Raw genomic sequence first — 17,500 nt, forward strand, 5'->3', positions numbered from 1 at the left:
ACACATACACATACACATACACATACACATACACATACACATACAAATACAAATACACAATTGCACTTAAACACACCAAAAAATGTGTGTGTGTGTGTGTGTGGTGTGTATTGTTTGGTGTGGTGTGGCTTTGACGTAGTGTGTGTATGTATGTATGTATGTATGTATGTATGTATGTATGTATGTGTAGAGGACACTGCACAGTGACCAGAACCACATGATGATAAACTATTGCAATTGTCTGTCATTTTCAATTTTTGATTTCCTCGGTGTTGGCACAAGACTGTCGGTAGCCATTTTTCCGAAAAGATCCATTGATTGGAAACATGGCTTTGGCATTTTCTTCTTTGAGAAAGGCGAAAGGAGAGCAGAAAGAAATAAGGGGCAAAAAAGGAGGATGGAGATAGACGAAGAAGGGAAAAGAGCTTGAGAAGGAAAGACAGAGAAGACACTGGTTGTGTTAAAGATTGGGAATAGATTGATGCTGTAAAAAATAATCGGAGGGAGGAACGAAACAAAAGAAAAAAAGAAAAACAGAAAAAACGAAGAGGAAGAAAAAGAGTTGTAGATAAACTGATATAAACTTCGTTTACGATTCAAGCTTAGATAGGAAAAAAATATACGCTTGATATGAAAGGAACAAAAGAATAGCTGGCATAAAGAGTACGGGGAAATATTTAAGGCAATATTAAGGCTTGACTGCCGAAACAGAAACGTGAGAGAGAATATACAAACACACACACACAAAAGGGGAAAGGAATATTAGCCCGAAATTGAAACGGAAAGCAAAAATAAACGAGATCAACTTAGTTGGATATGCATCTCCTACCCCCCTCCCCATCCCCCTCCACTGATGCACTCTGTGTCTGTTTGGCTCCCCCCTTCTCTCTCTCTCTCTCTCTATCTATCTATCTATCTCTATATCTATCTCTATCTCTATCTCTATCTCTATCTCTATCTCTAACACACTCTCATTCTCACTCTCACTCTCACTCTCTCTCTCTCTCTCTCTCTCTCTCTCTCTCTCTCTCTCTCTCTCTCTCTCTCTCTCTCTCTCTCTCCTCTCCCTCCCTCTCCCCCCCCCTCCCTCCCTCCCTCCCTCCCTCCCTCCCTCCCTCCCTCCTCCCTCCCTCCCTCCTTCCCTCCCCACCCCGCTCCCCCATTACTCACTGCCAATCCTCTCCAAAGTCGAGAGTGAATTTTACGGGCCCTGTCGAGCTCATGGTTATTCACACTAGACTCGAGGTTTAGCTTCATAAAGAGAGGGCGTCGAAGCGCTCAGGGTAACAGCGGCTCGAGTTGCTGCGGTTACTGCGGTTACTCGCGTGTGTTTTGCTTGTGTCCGAAGTGGCGAGGCGCTTGTTCAGCCAGATGTGTTTACTTTGTTGTAAACATATTTATTTGCCATGGACGGATACTTGTTGTCCCTTCAAAGGATTTATTTTTGTGATACGAAACTCCTGTTTTGGCATGCGTGTGGCGGAAAGAGTGGGGAGGGCGTTGGGTCGGAGGAGGGGAGGGGGTAGAGGGAGGTTGCACTTACCGAGGCTGGAGTCGAGGTGGAATTCTGAATGGGAATGATTTTGTAATTCAGGCGCGGAGGATGTGCAGGTTGACTGGAATGAATGATGGAAGGCCGAGGTCAAGCCCAGAGACGCTCTCACACACTCGCAAATGCTCACGGACATGCACAGACTCACGTACACCAACACACACGTGCACACACACGTGCACACACACTCATAGATACAGTAACAATAGCAGCATAAAATACGGACAGCTTATTGAGAGCTTTCATGGACGGATTTCCTAGTCAGTAATCTTTCCCAAATATGGTTGCTATATGGTTCTATCCTCTCTCTCATCACGTATGTTTAAGGGGGGGGGGGGGGGGGGGTAAGGTGCACACAAGCGCCTGCATTCGTACCCAAACAGATAACACAATGTTTTATATAACATGCTATAGGATTTGATGCAAAGTTTAGTTGGTGTTTAAGGAGGAATTTTCCGTTCGTGTTTTTTTCTAAAGTTCATATTTATATATATTCTTTTTTCACGTTGATTACATTGCTTTCACTATACTGTCGTTTCCATTGATTTTTATATTTGTTCTTTGCTTTGACTATATTATTGCGGATTTTCAATATTTTGCCCTCATAAATTATTAGACGCACCCTTAAAGTCACCTGGACTGTACGATGTATCATTTCCATTTGTTCGTTTTGAGAATCTTCTGTCAGACTGAAATTTATTGCCTGTCAGGATTAGTAGCCTGTATATATAGAGAGATAGGTATGTAGGAAGATAGATGTATTGATAGATAAATAAATAGATCGATAGATAGATAGATTGATATATAAAGCCAAAAATAGATAGATGAAGACACAAAATTAGATAGATAGTTAAAGACACAAAATCGATAGATAGATAGATAAAGACACAAATATAGATATATAGATTGATAGATAGATACATGAATGGATAGATGGATTGGTAGATAAATAGATGATTGGTATATATTTTTTTATTTTATTGTCAGTGTTCTCTATTTAGTATCTGCTGTTGTTTCTCGCGGAGATGATTGACTGTCGTTTATTTTTAGCGTCCTTTGTTTAAGAGTGTTTATCCTTTTGGCTCCCTTGTTTTTATGTTTTTATTTTCGAGCAGGTTTCAAACTTTTGAACTGAATAATGTTTACTAAAAATAATTTATGTAAGCTACATCGCATGGTGTTCGGGTCCTGTTTCGTGATATTTCGTCTTATTCATAATCCTTTCCCATATGTATGATTTGACTTATTATCCTGGTATTAGATTATACCTACTAATGCATAAAGATAAAACGGACAAAATGGAAGAAAATTGCATTCGTGCCCACTCCGCAAATGTAAAGCCAAGAGATTACAGTATGGATATTTCGCGGGGAAAATAAGCCAAATAAGAATATTTTCATACATCCCCTCCCACTCCCAGCTTACTCCCTCCCCACTCCCACCCTCCCACCCCCTCCCACCCCCTCCCTGCTCCCACTCCTTCCCACCCCCTCCCAACCCCACCCCCACCCTGCTCCCACTCCCTCCCACCCCCGAAGATAAAGCCAGAGATTACAGTGTGGATGTTTCGAGAAAGTTCCCTCTCGTCTCGCGGGGGAAAGCAAACCGAATAAGAATATTTGCACAACTAAAACTTCGGAGGCCTTTAATTTATGGCATATAGAGAAGTCGGGAGGAGTGAGAGTTGCCATTTCGTTTTAGTGTCATTAATATTTTACAAGGTTATTTTCATATGAGGTGTAGATTACCATTGTTTATTATTTTCAAAGCTAATTTTCAAATTAGGTGTAGATTGTCCCTCGTTGCTTGAATACTGCGTGTAGATGAAGTCATAAAACTGTCAATAAAAGGAGTGGAAACACTAAAAGAAAAAGAAAAAGATAAGAAAGTGCTTAGGGTCATAGACTGACGCAGACCACAAGGATGCCATTGTCGTAGAAATTGTGGCTTGTTCACATTTTTTTTTTTTTTTTTTTGAAGTGCAGCGTGTTTTTTTATCCTAGTGTTTGTGTGTACGAGTGCAGGCGTTTTAGCTCCCGCGGGCCGAGGGCGGAGGCCATTGCTCAGGGTTTATGGCGAGGGCGACTACAGTGCTGTGATTAGGCGGCCGAGTGTGTGATGTCGGAATGATACGGGACAAGGGGTCAGGCCGGCAGGGTGAGGGGACGGCCGAGGGGAAGGTCGAGGACGAGGGGTAAAAATAACACGAGAGAAGAGCAGGGCGTGAGGGGGAAGAGAGATTACACGAGATAATGCATGATAAACCGATGTCATAATATAAAGAGCAGCGGAAACGACAAGGTGTTTGCATAAGACTGTCGTTTGTCGCCGCCAGGCAAATGTTACGCACGCACGCACGCACGCTCCACCTCCCTTCCACACACACACACACACACACAGACTTGAACACACTCGCGTACGTGAGGGATGAGAGGTTGTAACCCAATTGATATGCCAGATGTACCAGCGCGTAACCGGATACGCTTTCTTGTTTAAAGAAGAGGGATTCCCTGCGCGGGGGAGGGGGAGCTCTCGGATGAACGAAACATTACTCTCCGTTTATTAGATGCGACAAGGGAGCAAATGCACAGTTGTAAGCCGAGAATTGAAATCCTGGCGAGAGGGACCGAAGGGGGAAGGCGCACTAAATTAGAACAAAGTGCGGAATATCTGGCATGCAAATGACGTCTGCTCTATTTTAATGCCGGCCCGGTAACACCTATGAACAAATGGACGGCGAGTGTTATCGGCTGGAACGTCAGGGTTTCCCCCCAATCATCGTAATTGCCGCAGACGAACGAGGGCATAAGCGGAGATTATTGTAGGTGCGCCCGAGGATAGGAAGGCCCGCGGGGAAGGGGGTAGGTAGTTAGAGGGAGAGGGGAAAGCCAGGGGATAGAGGGGAAAGCCAGGGGAAAAGGGGAAAGCGAGGATGAGAGGGGGGAGCGAGGAGGAGAGGGGGGAGCGAGGAGGAGAGGGGGGAGCGAGGAGGAGAGGGGGAAGCGAGAAAGAGGGGGAGGGGGATAGCTTAGGGAAAGGGAGAGTCAGGTGACAGGGGGAAAAAAATAAAGCTAGAAGGAGAGGGGAAGAGAGAAACCTAGGGAAATTGAAAGAAAAAGTTAGAGGGAGGGAGGGGAAATCAGGGGGAAGGGAGGGAAGAGAAGCCAGGTTAAGAGGAGTAAAACCAGGGGAGAAGGGAAATGCCAGAAGGAAAGGAGAGAAACCAGATGGAGAGGGGGAATGGCAGATCTCCATCTCTTTTCCCTTTTTCCCAAGGAAGAAGGAAAAGTGAGGAGAAATGTGAGAGACAGGTAAGAGTAGGATAGAGAGGGAACGCGAGAAAGCCGGTGGGAAAAAAAATAGGAAAGCGAGGGAAGAGGATAGGAAAAAACTGGAAAAATAAGGAAAACCTGAAAAAAGGGAAAACACGCAAGAAGAGGAAAAGCTATAGGAGAGGTCACCGACAGGAAAAAAATAGGAAAGGATGGCTCAGGGAAGAGAAAGTGTGATATTGAGAAAGAGCAAGGGTGTATTTTTTTGCGAGGGAGAGGAAGGGGTTCCCTGTAGTAGGGTGCGAGCAATCTCCCCTCGGCCCGGACTGCTCTGTTTTGCTTTTCCGGTCTGATGCTTCCCTTTTTGTGAATTTTGTCTCACTGCTCTCTCTCTCTCTCTCTCTCTCTCTCTCTCTCTCTCTCTCTCTCTCTCTCTCTCTCTCTCTCTCTCTCTCTCTTTCTCTCTTTCTCTCTCTCTCTCTTTCTCTCTTTCTCTCTTTCTCTCTCTCTCTTTCTCTCTTTCTCTCTCTCTCTTTCTCTCTTTCTCTCTTTCTCTCTCTCTCTCTTTCTCTCTTTCTCTCTCTCTCTTCTCTCTCTCTCTCTCTCTCTCTCTCTCTCTCTCTCTCTCTCTCTCTCTCTCTCTCTCTCTCTCTCTCTCTCTCTCTCTCTCTCTCTTTCTCTCTCTTTCTCTCTCTTTCTCTCTCTCTCTCTCTCTCTCTCTCTCTCTCTCTCTCTCTCTCTCTCTCTCTCTCTCTCTCTCTCTCTCTCTCTCTCTCTCTCTCTCTTTCTCTCTCTCTCTCTTTCTCTCACTCTCTCTCTCTCTCTCTCTCTCTCTCTCTCTCTCTCTCTCTCTCTCTCTCTCTCTCTCTCTCTCTCTCTCTTTTACTCTCTCTCTCTCTCTTTTACTCTCTCTCTCACGCTGTCACTCACTCACTTACTCACTGACTCACTCACTCACTCACTCACTCACTGACTCACTCACTCGCTCACTCACTCACTCACTCACTCACTCGCTCGCTCACTCACTCACTCACTCACTCACTCACTCACTCACTCACTCACTCTCTCACTCTCTCTCTGTTTTAATATCCTTTCCACCTTTATCCCATTATTACCAACCTCACCCCCCACTCCCCACCTCCGCTATAAAGCAAACAAGCGTACTCATGTTGATGGTCAATATCCATGATGTGTTTATATAAATTTTTGCGCGTTATATAATTAAATGGAGGGTGAATTTTGACCATGTTTATGTGGTGCAACACCCGCTCCCTCAGTTCAATTTGACAGCTAGAATGGCAGGATTGATTTGTCATTTGCGTGGCCGTAGAGGGACGTTTATTATGTGAATAACGATTTTAAATCTCTTAATTGCGTGTGAAATGGGGGGGTTGATGGAAATTAGGCTCGAGGTATTTATGCACCAGATGGCGTTAGGGTGGGAGTGGGGACTCGTTTGTTGTTGGACATTTAAGTAGGGATGCCAGGTCGCCCTTCCATGATGCTTGCTCTTAATCATCGTTTTTTATTTCTCATCTCCCTTTCTTATTTTTGTTGTTTCTGTTGTTCTTGTGTTTCTTTTGTTGTTTACTTCTTATTCTTTTCTTCTCCTTCGTCTTCTCCTCTACGTCTCCTCTTCCTCCTCGTATTCTTCACCCTCCTCCTCCTCCTCCTCCTCCTCCTCCTCCTCCTCTATTCGGGTACTGTTGGCATAATTGCTATCGCTCGATATCGAAAACCAATAAAATGGTGTCTGTAGGCCTAGCTATTACGCTAATCTGCTTAGCCGCGAACGCTACTCGGGATGACATGCAACAACACGGGCCTGACAACAATGCCAGACGAGCGTTAATCCAACACTGATGGCAGCTTTGCCCCGACACCATCCCCTGCTCTCTCACAACAAGCCAGCCGTGTCAACAATATAACTGGCTAAAGCCTCCGTACTCCCCGCCTGCACGGTGTCATCGCTGAGGGGGAGTAGGGTGGGGGCGGTAGTGGGGACGTGAAGTAAGGGAAGGGGACGTGGGATGCGTAGATTTAGCCCGTGCAGTTCATTTAGCTTTATAGAGTTTTATGAAATAGTTTGGGAAAGGGAAGAGAGAGAGAGAGAGAGAGAGAGAGGGAGAGAGAGAGAGAGAGAGAGAGAGAGAGAGAGAGAGAGAGAGAGAGAGAGAGAGAGAGAGAGAGAGAGAGAGAGAGAGAGAGATGGAAGATTTCTTATGTGTTGTCACCCCCCCTCCCCCGTAAAGGAGTGTCACGTTCCCTCGCTTCATTAGATTTGTCCCTTTTTTCTCTTTTTTTCCTTTTCACTCAATTTGATTAGCAGACTGAAACTTGCCTTCAAAACTCTCCTGTAACTGAAGAAAACCAAACATTACAACTTTAGGCGCTTGTTAACTTTACGTAAAAAAAAATTAATTAAAAAGTGAGTTCAACTCCAATTTATTTAGCCAAACTTCAAACATTTATATGAAGATTAAAGGGACACAGAATGAACACGAGTAACTAAATACTCCGATGTCGGGGTTTGTCGGGGGCTCATGACACGTTTGGAATGCCAGTTGAATTTGGCAAACAGTGACAATACAGGACAGAGTGAGAGAGAGAGAGTGAGAGTTAGAGTGAGAGTGAGAGTGAGAGTGAGAGTGAGAGAGAAAGGGGGGGGGGGGAGGGAGAGAGGGAGAGGAAGAGGGATTGAAGGAGAGAGAGAGAGAGAGAGAGAGAGAGAGAGAGAGAGAGAGAGAGAGAGAGAGAGAGAGAGAGAGAGAGAGAGAGAAAAGCGACGTTCCATATCAGCTTTTTCCCCTTCATCCGCTGCCCTGCCCCTGTTACTCCTTTTTTCCTGCTGTGTTATTTTTCAGACTTATTATTTTGTCTTTCAAATTATTTTTGTCTGTAAATCCTGGTTTGATTTGACGTTCATATATTATTGGGATGTTTTGTTGTTGTTTTCTGTTTTTATTTGAACTGACTGCTTGGTCATTTTGGCAGCTCGCCGCTACATATAATGAAGGCCATATTGCTTTTGATGTTTCATGGTTGTCCCCATTCTTTCTCCTTCTTTGGGACTACTTAATTTGTTTTTATGATTATCAGAATCATCGCTATCGTCATTATCACCATCGTCGCCACCGCCACCACCGCCGTCGCTACCACCACCACAATCACAGCAACAGTCATCACCTTCACCACCACTATCACTGTCATCACCAGTCACAATTATCATCATATTTTTACTTCTAAAGTTCTTATCCAGCTCTCTTGAAATGTGTCCGGTTCCTTTCTTGACTAGTACCCTCAGTATCTTTTTATTTATAATTAAATACATTTAGAATTGATTTATACATTTCACAGAAAGCCCGAATTTGATAAAAAAATATATAATTCCGTTTTTGTTTCTCGTAATTCTATCAAATATTAAAGACAAGTAAGGAAAACATGTAAATCCATTATTTGTTCATATTTTCATCTTAAAAATAGAAAACAAAAAAACACTGTATTATATTCTGTATTACAATAACTGGTAAAACGTAACCTCGTGGGGCGTGGGAATTGCCTTTGTATTCAGATGTATTTCAAGGTATTAACAGGAATCTTGACAAAAAGGTATTTCGTTGCAAGTTTGTTGGGGATGTATTTCGCTGGGAATGCATGGCGGCGGAGACCTTGGCGCATTCCCTCCTCGAAGAATGCAGCCTGCTTTAATTGCGTTTTCCAGTCTCTCTTTCTCTGGCTGTCTCTCTCTCTGTCCCTCTCTCCTTCTCTGTGTCTCCGTTTCTCGGAGTCTTTTGTCAACGTGAGCGTGTGCGTGTGTGTTTGTGTGTGTGTGTGTGTCTGTCTGTCTGTCTGTCTGTCTGTCTGCGTGCGTGCGTGCGTGTGGATCAACCCGTATACAATTCCCTTTTTAATCCAGAATATTATAAGATGTTAATAATATGCATCTGGAGGTACACAGTGAATCACATTACATCATTTCCGCACTAAAAATGTGCAGCACTTCAGCGCACTATGCTGGAATTAATTTATATCTAGGACTGAGTACGCATACACATATATGTATGTGTGTGTATGTGTAGATAAATGCACATATGCAACACGCACGCGCGCGCGCACACACACACACACACACACACACACACACACACACACACACACACACACACACACACACACACACACACACACACACACACATTTACATATACATATACATATACATATACATATACATATACATATATGTGTGTGTGTGTGTGTGTGTGTGTGTGTATATGTATATGTATATGTATATGTATATGTATATGTATATGTATATGTATATGTATATGTGTGTGTGTGTGTGTGTGTGTGTGTGTGTGTGTGTGTGTGTTAGTTTGTTTCTTTATATGTATATGTATGTGTGTGTGTGTATGTATATATATATATATATATATATAGATAGATATATATATATATATGTCTTTATATGTATATGTATGTGTGTGTATATATATATATATATATATATATATATATATATATATGTCTTTATATGTATATGTATGTGTATATGTATATATATGTTTGTAAGTATATGTGTATATGTGTATATATTTATATATGCATATGTGTGTATATATATGTATATATGTATATGCGAATATATATGTATATATGTATATGTGTATATATATGTATATATGTGTATATATATGTATAGATATATGTATAGATATATATGTGTATATATATGTATATATATATATATATATATATATATATATATATATATATGTGTGTGTGTGTGTGTGTGTGTGTGTGTGTGTGTATTATTTATATATATATATATATATATATAGAGAGAGAGAGAGAGAGAGAGAGAGAAAAGAGAGAAAGAGAAAGTCAGAGACAAAAAGATTAATTGATTTGCACATATACATATCTAGTATATGTATAGCTGTATACATGTTCTATGTAAGTGCATATACATGATAAATATATACACTTCAAAATCAGTTTGGCATAAACTAGTTATTACAGTATCTCCACTGTCATTAACATCTGTTGTGTATTTTATAAAGTGTTATGCAGTCAGATGGTTTTGAGTTGCATGATTTATATGATTTATGTAGAGATATTCCAATTCATATTGTACAATACAGGACAGCCCATTGGATTTCTGCAGGAAATCGTAATGTAAAAGCATGTGCATCAGACTTAAATTCGCATTCACATATTTTCTTTCGTAAAAAAGCCAGCGCTGGGGCGTCATTATCCATTTTTCGTATTTATTTTGTTTACTGATAGTATCTCGAATTTCATTTATATTTCTCATGGAAGCTAATTCCATAGGCCTACCATCCTCGTGTGGCCTGTGTTGAAATACTGTTGCATTTATTGGAGTCAGACGGGCTGGTGGCGGTAGAGATACCAGAGTTTGCAAATTTTAATTGTACGGTCAACATTTCGGCCCTCTGTGTACACGGTGTCGCTGCCAATTACCCTGAGGCCGGTCCAGCTGGGGAATTGACTGGCTGCCGGGATGCTCTCGGGTAATCCTCGTGGTCCGTCGACCTCTCCCCTTCCCCACCCACCCTTGCCTGTGCCCCATCGAGCTCTCCTTTTTCACCTCTTCCCTCTTACCTCTAGCACATATCCCTCTCTCTCAAACCCGTCCTCTCGCCTGCAGCTGCGGTCCTACACACACCATGCCACTCCTGCAGCTGCTAACTATTGGGTCGATACGTTCCCCACCACGCCCCTCTCTCTCTCCTACTCCTCCTGAGCACCACGCCCCTTACCTCTTCCCCTTCCCCCTCCTCCCTTCCTCATCTTCCTCGCCCCCACCCCCTCCAAGTGCCCCTCCTCCGGCTCCTCCCCCTCTACTTCCACCCTCACGCCACAGCCCCTTCTTCCTGTCAATACATTCCCATTACTAAAGGGACTCGACCCCCTTCCTCTCCCCTTTTTCTTCCCACCTAACCCTGCTGTGCACCTCCCTCCCCCATCTCTCTCACCCTTTTCTCCTTTTCCTCTCCCTTTTCATGTCCTTTTTGCTCTTTTTCTTTACACTCCCCCCAGAAACCCACACATCATTTTGGGTACTCCCTTTGCTCACGCTTTTATCATTCTTTCTTGCTCTACCCCCTCCCCTCTCCCGTCATTCTGGAACCATCGACAACACCGCGGAAGTAGCCATGAAGGTAAAGGCGATTACCCACTGATGACACTGGTATTTTCAGCTTTATGGCCTGCGATGGCTGGCTTGCGGTGCGGACGTGTTTTTTTTTTCTTTTTTCTTTAACCCTACACGTGTAATTCAAATAGGATTGGAGTTTATTTATTTGATTTGCTTTTTATTTACGGCTACTTAACAATGTTCTTTTCTTGTAAACTGATTTTTTAAAATACATGCATGGTTTTTAATGAGAACTCATTCTTAAGATCCCAGCCTTTTAATTTTTTTTTTTTTTTTTGAAACTATATTTATTTAATTGTTATATTAGAAGAATTGGGTTAATTGAAATTATTATTTTGGAAATGGGACGAACATCCCTTTTATTGGACTCCCCTTCTACAGAATTGACATTGAAAGTATCATTTTTCGCAAGTGAAGCCGACTCTTTTCAGATGTATATTGGCTCAGGTAAGAGGCGTGTTACTATAGCGGAATAAGTGGACGATGAAAAGTTTTGTGTAGCAGCATTTCGTTTTTCTTTTTCAGAGGGAGGGGATGGAGGGGGGATACTGACAAAAAATATATGAACAGCGTTTTAAAGTGTTAATTGACATTGTCTCTTCATGAATTGCATAATTTGTCAGTGACGTCAATAAATGTGAAAGGTAAATGTAATTAGTAATTAGACTCAAAAATCCATTTTCTAATTTCGTGTGCATCTGCAAACTATCCGACAGAAGCGTGCGTTGAAACCTAATTTTCAGAAATACTATACGACTGGAAATCATTTTTGGAGGTAGTGAAATGTTTTTACTGTTTCATTTATTAAACTTTTACTCGTTTATCTAATCCACGTCAACGGTCAGTCTCTCTGTTTGTCAGTCAGTCATTCGTCCGAAGATCGTTTGCCTTAGTACTTTATGACAGTCATGAAACACAGCCCAATATGTGCGTCCTGCTCGTATGTTCGTGTGCGCGCTCGCATGTGGCAATCCATAATCGTGTTACTTTTTTCACATCCGAGCGCACAGCCTCCCTGTTTTATAGGATTGGCTGGAAACAATAACCGTTATTTCCGTGGGCAGAAGTTTAGTGTCATGTAGCGGAACCGCGCGCGAACCAGCCTGACGGCGCCCGTGTTTGGACAGCGGTTCGCGACACACACATTGCGGGCGGGGTTTTAATTCATGTGTGTTTGTACTGCCCGAACCCGCCCACTCGCTCGCTCTGTCGCTTGACTTGGTGAAACGTAGATGATAGGTGCATGAGACATATATACATATATATATATATATATATATATATATATATATATATATATGTATATATATGTATATATGTATATATATGTATGTATGTATGCATGTATATATATATGTGTGTGTGTGTGTGTTGTGTGTGTCTGTGTGTGTGTGTGTGTGTGTGTGTGTGTGTGTGTGTGTGTGTGTGTGTGTGTGTGTGTGTGTGTGTGTGTGTGTGCATATATGTATATATGTATATATGTATATATGTATATATATACGTATATATGTATATATGTACATATATATATATATGTACATATATATATATATATATATATATATATGTACATATACATATACATATACACTTATATACATATATGTATATATACATATATATTTATATTTGTGTATGTATGTATATACTTCTCTATCTATCTGTTTAACTGTTTATATAAGGATATTTTTTTCTTTCTTTCTTTTTCTTTTCGGGGGTCTTAATGATGTAATGTGATTCAGTATGCCTGCTATTAACATTTTATATTAGACTGGTTGAAAAAAATAATTTCGTGTATATACGCACGTACATACATACTAAGCGAATGTATATGCCCTCGAAAACACAAGCACAAACAAATATACATAAATACGAGCATAAACGAACTCAATCACACACGTACAAGTACGCAAAATCACACCAACTGCTCAGAGCAGTACACACTTACTCACAAATCCTACTACTTGCACAAATGCTTGACAAACACGCAGTCGGACACGTATTGCCCACGTCTTCACAAAAGTATAAAGCTCTACATGCGTTCGAAAATTCCATCAGCAAAGTCCTAGAGGTTCAAGCGTATGTTTGTTTTGAGAATAAGTTGGAATGGGTTTTGATGCGCCCTGACGTCAGGGTCCTCGACTTTGAAGTTGCCCCGGTGCTGGTCTTTGAAGGATTAAGGAAATTGTGGAAGGGCGCCTGTACAGATGTAGGAGGTGGAGGTGAAAGGAGGAGGTGGAGGGCAGGTGGAGGTGGAGCTGGAAGAGGGAGGTTCAGATGAGGATAGAGATGAGGTGTTGGTGGAATTGGGGAGGTTGAGGTGTAGGTGTAGGTGTAGGTGTAGGTGTAGGTAGAGTTGAGGATTGAAGTAGAGATGAGGAAGAACGAACGAGGTGAAGTTGGAAGAGGAGAAGGAATGCAAAAAAAAAATAATAAGAAAAAATGGGCGTGAGGGGACGAGGAGTAAGGACACCGCCGTCGCCTTTCTCTTCGCCGTCGCCACCCATCTGCCTCAGTCACGGTTCCAGGTCTGGTCCTACAGTTTTAGGAAGTCAATCTTGTAGAGTTAATGAACCGGACTGTTGCGCTCCCAGGCGTGCGGGAGGCTTTGTCTGCGCGGGATCAGGGGGACTTCGAAGGTAGGGGGGAGGGGGAGAAGGGGGAGCTCAACGGAGGGGAAAAGGAGGACAGAAAGGGGACGGAAGGTAGGGGGCGAGCAGTAGGAAAGGGGAATAGGGATGGGAGTGTGAGATTGGACACGAGCGGGAAGTCCTTGGATGTGATAGTGGGAGAGAGTCGGTTGAAATGTTGGTGGACAGAGTTCTACGTGTGATTCGTATATTGGTCAAGGGTAGCTAGTGTACGTAGGAAGAAGCCATAGGAGAGGGGAGTGTAGGAGAGAGGAGCCGAAAAGGGGAATGTAGGAGATTAGAATATCTGAAGCGAGGAATGTTGAAGATAGGAATAAGTGAAGGGGAATAGTAAGGATTATGAAGAAGACATTACAGGAACAGGAAGGTAAGGAGAGAGGGCGTAGATAGTAGAGAGAGAAGTGAGAAAGAAGATCCGAGAAGACGAAAATAAAGTTAAGAGGGAGATGAAGCACGGGAAGTGAGGAATGTAAGAGGAGAAAGTGACATGAGATAAAGAAGGTGTAAAAAGAGGGGAGAGGAAAAAGGGAAGGGGGAAACGTATGATGAGGAAACGACATGAAATAAAAAAAAAAAAAAAGTGGAGGAAAAACGAACGAGGGAACGTACGAGCATCGATTGCTAAAAAAAAAAAAAAAAAAAAAAAAAAAAAAAAAAAAAAAAAAGTGGAATCGTGATTATTAAAAATAATAATGCTAATAATAAAAACTGCAGGGGTAAAACAAACGGAGGGGAGAGCAAGAAGCCCCAACCCCCATAAGAAAAGAAAAGAGGAAAAAGGAAAAAGACCAGAGTATCTGTGGGAGGCAGAATGTCGGGCAGAAAATAATGACGATTTTGCCGACAGGAAGGACACGAGGGGACGGAGACGAACGGGGGAAATCCGCGAGATGGAGAACACAGGAGGACTGCAACAAAGGGAGAGGGACACGAGGATAAATTTGGAGTAAGGGAAAAAAAGAAGGAAAGAGAGGGGATGGGCAAAAAGGAGGAGGAAAGAGGAGGGGAAAGAGAGTAAAGTGTGAACAGGGAAAGGGAGGGAGATGAGAGTGAGGCTTTGATGTCACGGAAGCGACGGAGAAGAAGAATAGTGACAGAAGGAGATTGAGGAGGATAAGCGAAAACTTGAAACGAGGCAAGTGAGAGGGAAAGGAAGAAGGAAAGGGAAGAAAATTAAAGAAAACTCCCTGAAATTGAAATAAGACGAAACAAGAACGGCTTCTCGGGTTGATTGCGTGTTTAAAGTAAATATTGAATAAGGAGGACTGAATGAATGAGTTAGGGCTCTTAATGTTGTGAAATTTAGTTGTGGTTCTGGGGTTCATTGTCTTCGTCGAGGCTTGTTGCCTTGTTGCCTTGTTGTCTTTTCTCCTCATTTTCATTCAGGCCCTTCTCTTTTTCTATCTTTTCCGCCGTTTTTTATAACGGAAATTATTGCCTGTCATTTGTCTTTGTATTCTTAGCTTGCTTCTGTTATTTCCCATTCTTTTATTTCTCTCTTGTCTTTCTTTTTTTTATCTTTCCATTTTCTCAACATTTTCCTTTTCTTTTTCATTTTCTTCACTCTCTCCTCCTCCTCCTCCTCCTCCTCCTCCTCCTCCTCCGCCTCCTCCTCCTCTCTCTCCTCCTCTCTCCGCCTATCTCCTCCTATTCCCTCCTATACCTTCCTCCTATTCCTCCTCCTATTCCTCCTCCTCCTCCTCCTCCTTTTCCTCCTCCTCCTCCTCCTCCTTTCCTCCCTCCTCCTCCTCCTCCGCCTCCTCCTCCTCCTCCTCCTCCCCCACCTCATCCTCCCTCCCCCTCCTCCTCCCCTCCTCCTCCTCCTCCTCCTCCTCCTCCTCCTCCTCCTACCTCCTCCTCCTCCTCCTCCTCTCCTCCTCCTCCTCCCCCTCCGTCTCCGTCTCCGTCTCCTTCTTCTTCTTCTTCTTCTTCTTCTTCTTCTTCTTCTTCTTCTTCTTCTTCCGCCATTTCTCCTCTTCCTTCTCTTTTTTCAGTGTTTGTTATTGTGTTGTTCTTTTCGCTTTTCTAAGCCATTGAATCCACGATTAGATTACACGGCTTCCTTTCCTTGTAAATTTATAGCCCCCTTTTAAGGCGGCCGTTGATTTTTTTTTCTTTCTTTCGTTTTTTTTTTTTCGTATCTCTGTCTTTTCTTATTTTCTTTATCCGGGCCGGCTGATTTTCGCGCTTATGTGTGTGTGCTTGCGCCAGAGCTTCCATTCGGAAACGGACGGGTGATCGTATCGCTACGAACATTTTGCTCCAGCAAATTTGTTTATTCGGATATTGCACGTTTGCCTTTTTGTATATTTATTTGTTTTATGATAATTTGCTTTAGTTTTCTGTTTGTTATTTTTAATTCGTTCGTTTTTTATTCAGCTCTCTCACGGTCGAGGAATTTTGTTCACGTCCTATTTATTTATTTCGGCAACTTTCGGGGAGTGTTTTGTACATTGCTGGTTGATGTTCAGGTCACGTGACCTTTGGCTAACATGAGTAATTGCACTCCCGGTGTTGCTGGAGAGTTGCTGACGCATTTTAATGTTGAAAGTTTCGAATAGCTTGCATTAGCGCGAGCGTTTTCGCGGCGGAACCGAAAATTACCCCGGGCTCGGTTACCTTTCGTTATGTTCCCCGAGTGGGAATTTATTCCGCGCTTTTACGGCCGGCTTCGAAGGTTTCAGCGCAGCCGGAATTTAATATCGTGTGAATGTGGCAGCTAGAGATGTTATCCGGCGCGGCGTTGGGTGATGCGCGAGTTGCTTTTGCGGCGATGGCGTTGATAAAAAAGATAGTTCTGTGGAGATGTTGCTGTATTTGATAAGCCTCATTTTCATTTTGATGGGGAGGGATAGGGAGGAAGGAGGTGGTTGTATTCTGTAATAGGAGAGTGAATGGAGGAGGGATCTTTGGGCCTGTTTGATGTTCATATAAATGTTTGTTTTTTGTTGATTATCTTTTCTGCTGATATGGAGGATCATTGTACCTAAGTTTAATGGTATGCCTAAGTCTGCAGTTTCATCTTTGAATTTATCTATTTTTGGAGAAAAAAAAATGGATAGTCTTTTTCATTTTATGTCCATTTGGAATTAGACCCACGTAAAGAAAGGAATGGAAACCTCTGAGTCGCTTGCTTCGTGATGAGATTTTATCTCTGCGAAGTGAAAGCCTTGTACAGAAGCGTTGCCTGTCGTAGAAACAAAAAATATCTTCACAACATTCAGAGAGAGCGTTGGTGGAAGGGAGAGTAAATGGGCTGCCGTATAGGCTGAGGAGAAACCAAGGGAAAGAAATTGCCAAATAAAAAAGTGCTCGCGTACACTCCAAAGGAAATGACAAAATGTGGGCCGAGCGCCTCCTCGTCCCTCCCCGGGCAACGCATCGACTATTGCAATCCCAACTGGTCCGATATTACTTTTCGGTCAGCCTTGGCGAGAGTGGGCCGGGGAGGAGGGAGGGGGCCGCGGGGGGCTGGTAGAGAGAGAGTGAGAGAGGGATTGATAGGGAGGGAGGGGAGAAGAGGGATCAGAGGAGTTGGCGGGGAGGGTTGGAGGAGGACCCGGAGAGTTTGTTGTGGGGGGGGGGGGGGAGGTTAGAGGCTGCGGTTGATGTGATCTGTGTTGTGCTGACGCCTGACCCACTAAAGGGTGCGAGTGTTTTGCTGACCCCTCTCTCGGTCCTTTGGTGAGGGTTATTGTGTAGCTTAGCACTCGAGGAATTTGTGTTTCGCTGACACTCGGCCGCTGAAGGGCAGTCTATTCCTAAGTCAGGAGAGGTCAGTGAAACTGGGTATTTAATGGTCTAATTTTGAGGTCATTGCTTAGTCGTTTCCAGTAATGGAGAT

At 43.0% G+C, this 17,500-nt stretch overlaps 1 protein-coding gene across 1 annotated transcript in view; it reads left to right on the forward strand.

Annotated features, from left to right (window-relative positions):
• The window catches only part of LOC125031263 (neurobeachin-like), a 1,410,248-nt gene that overhangs the window by 196,520 nt on the left and 1,196,228 nt on the right, over nucleotides 1-17,500 (forward strand).

Source organism: Penaeus chinensis, chromosome 2 (assembly GCF_019202785.1).
Source record: "Penaeus chinensis breed Huanghai No. 1 chromosome 2, ASM1920278v2, whole genome shotgun sequence".
Taxonomy (NCBI): Eukaryota; Metazoa; Arthropoda; class Malacostraca; order Decapoda; family Penaeidae; genus Penaeus; species Penaeus chinensis.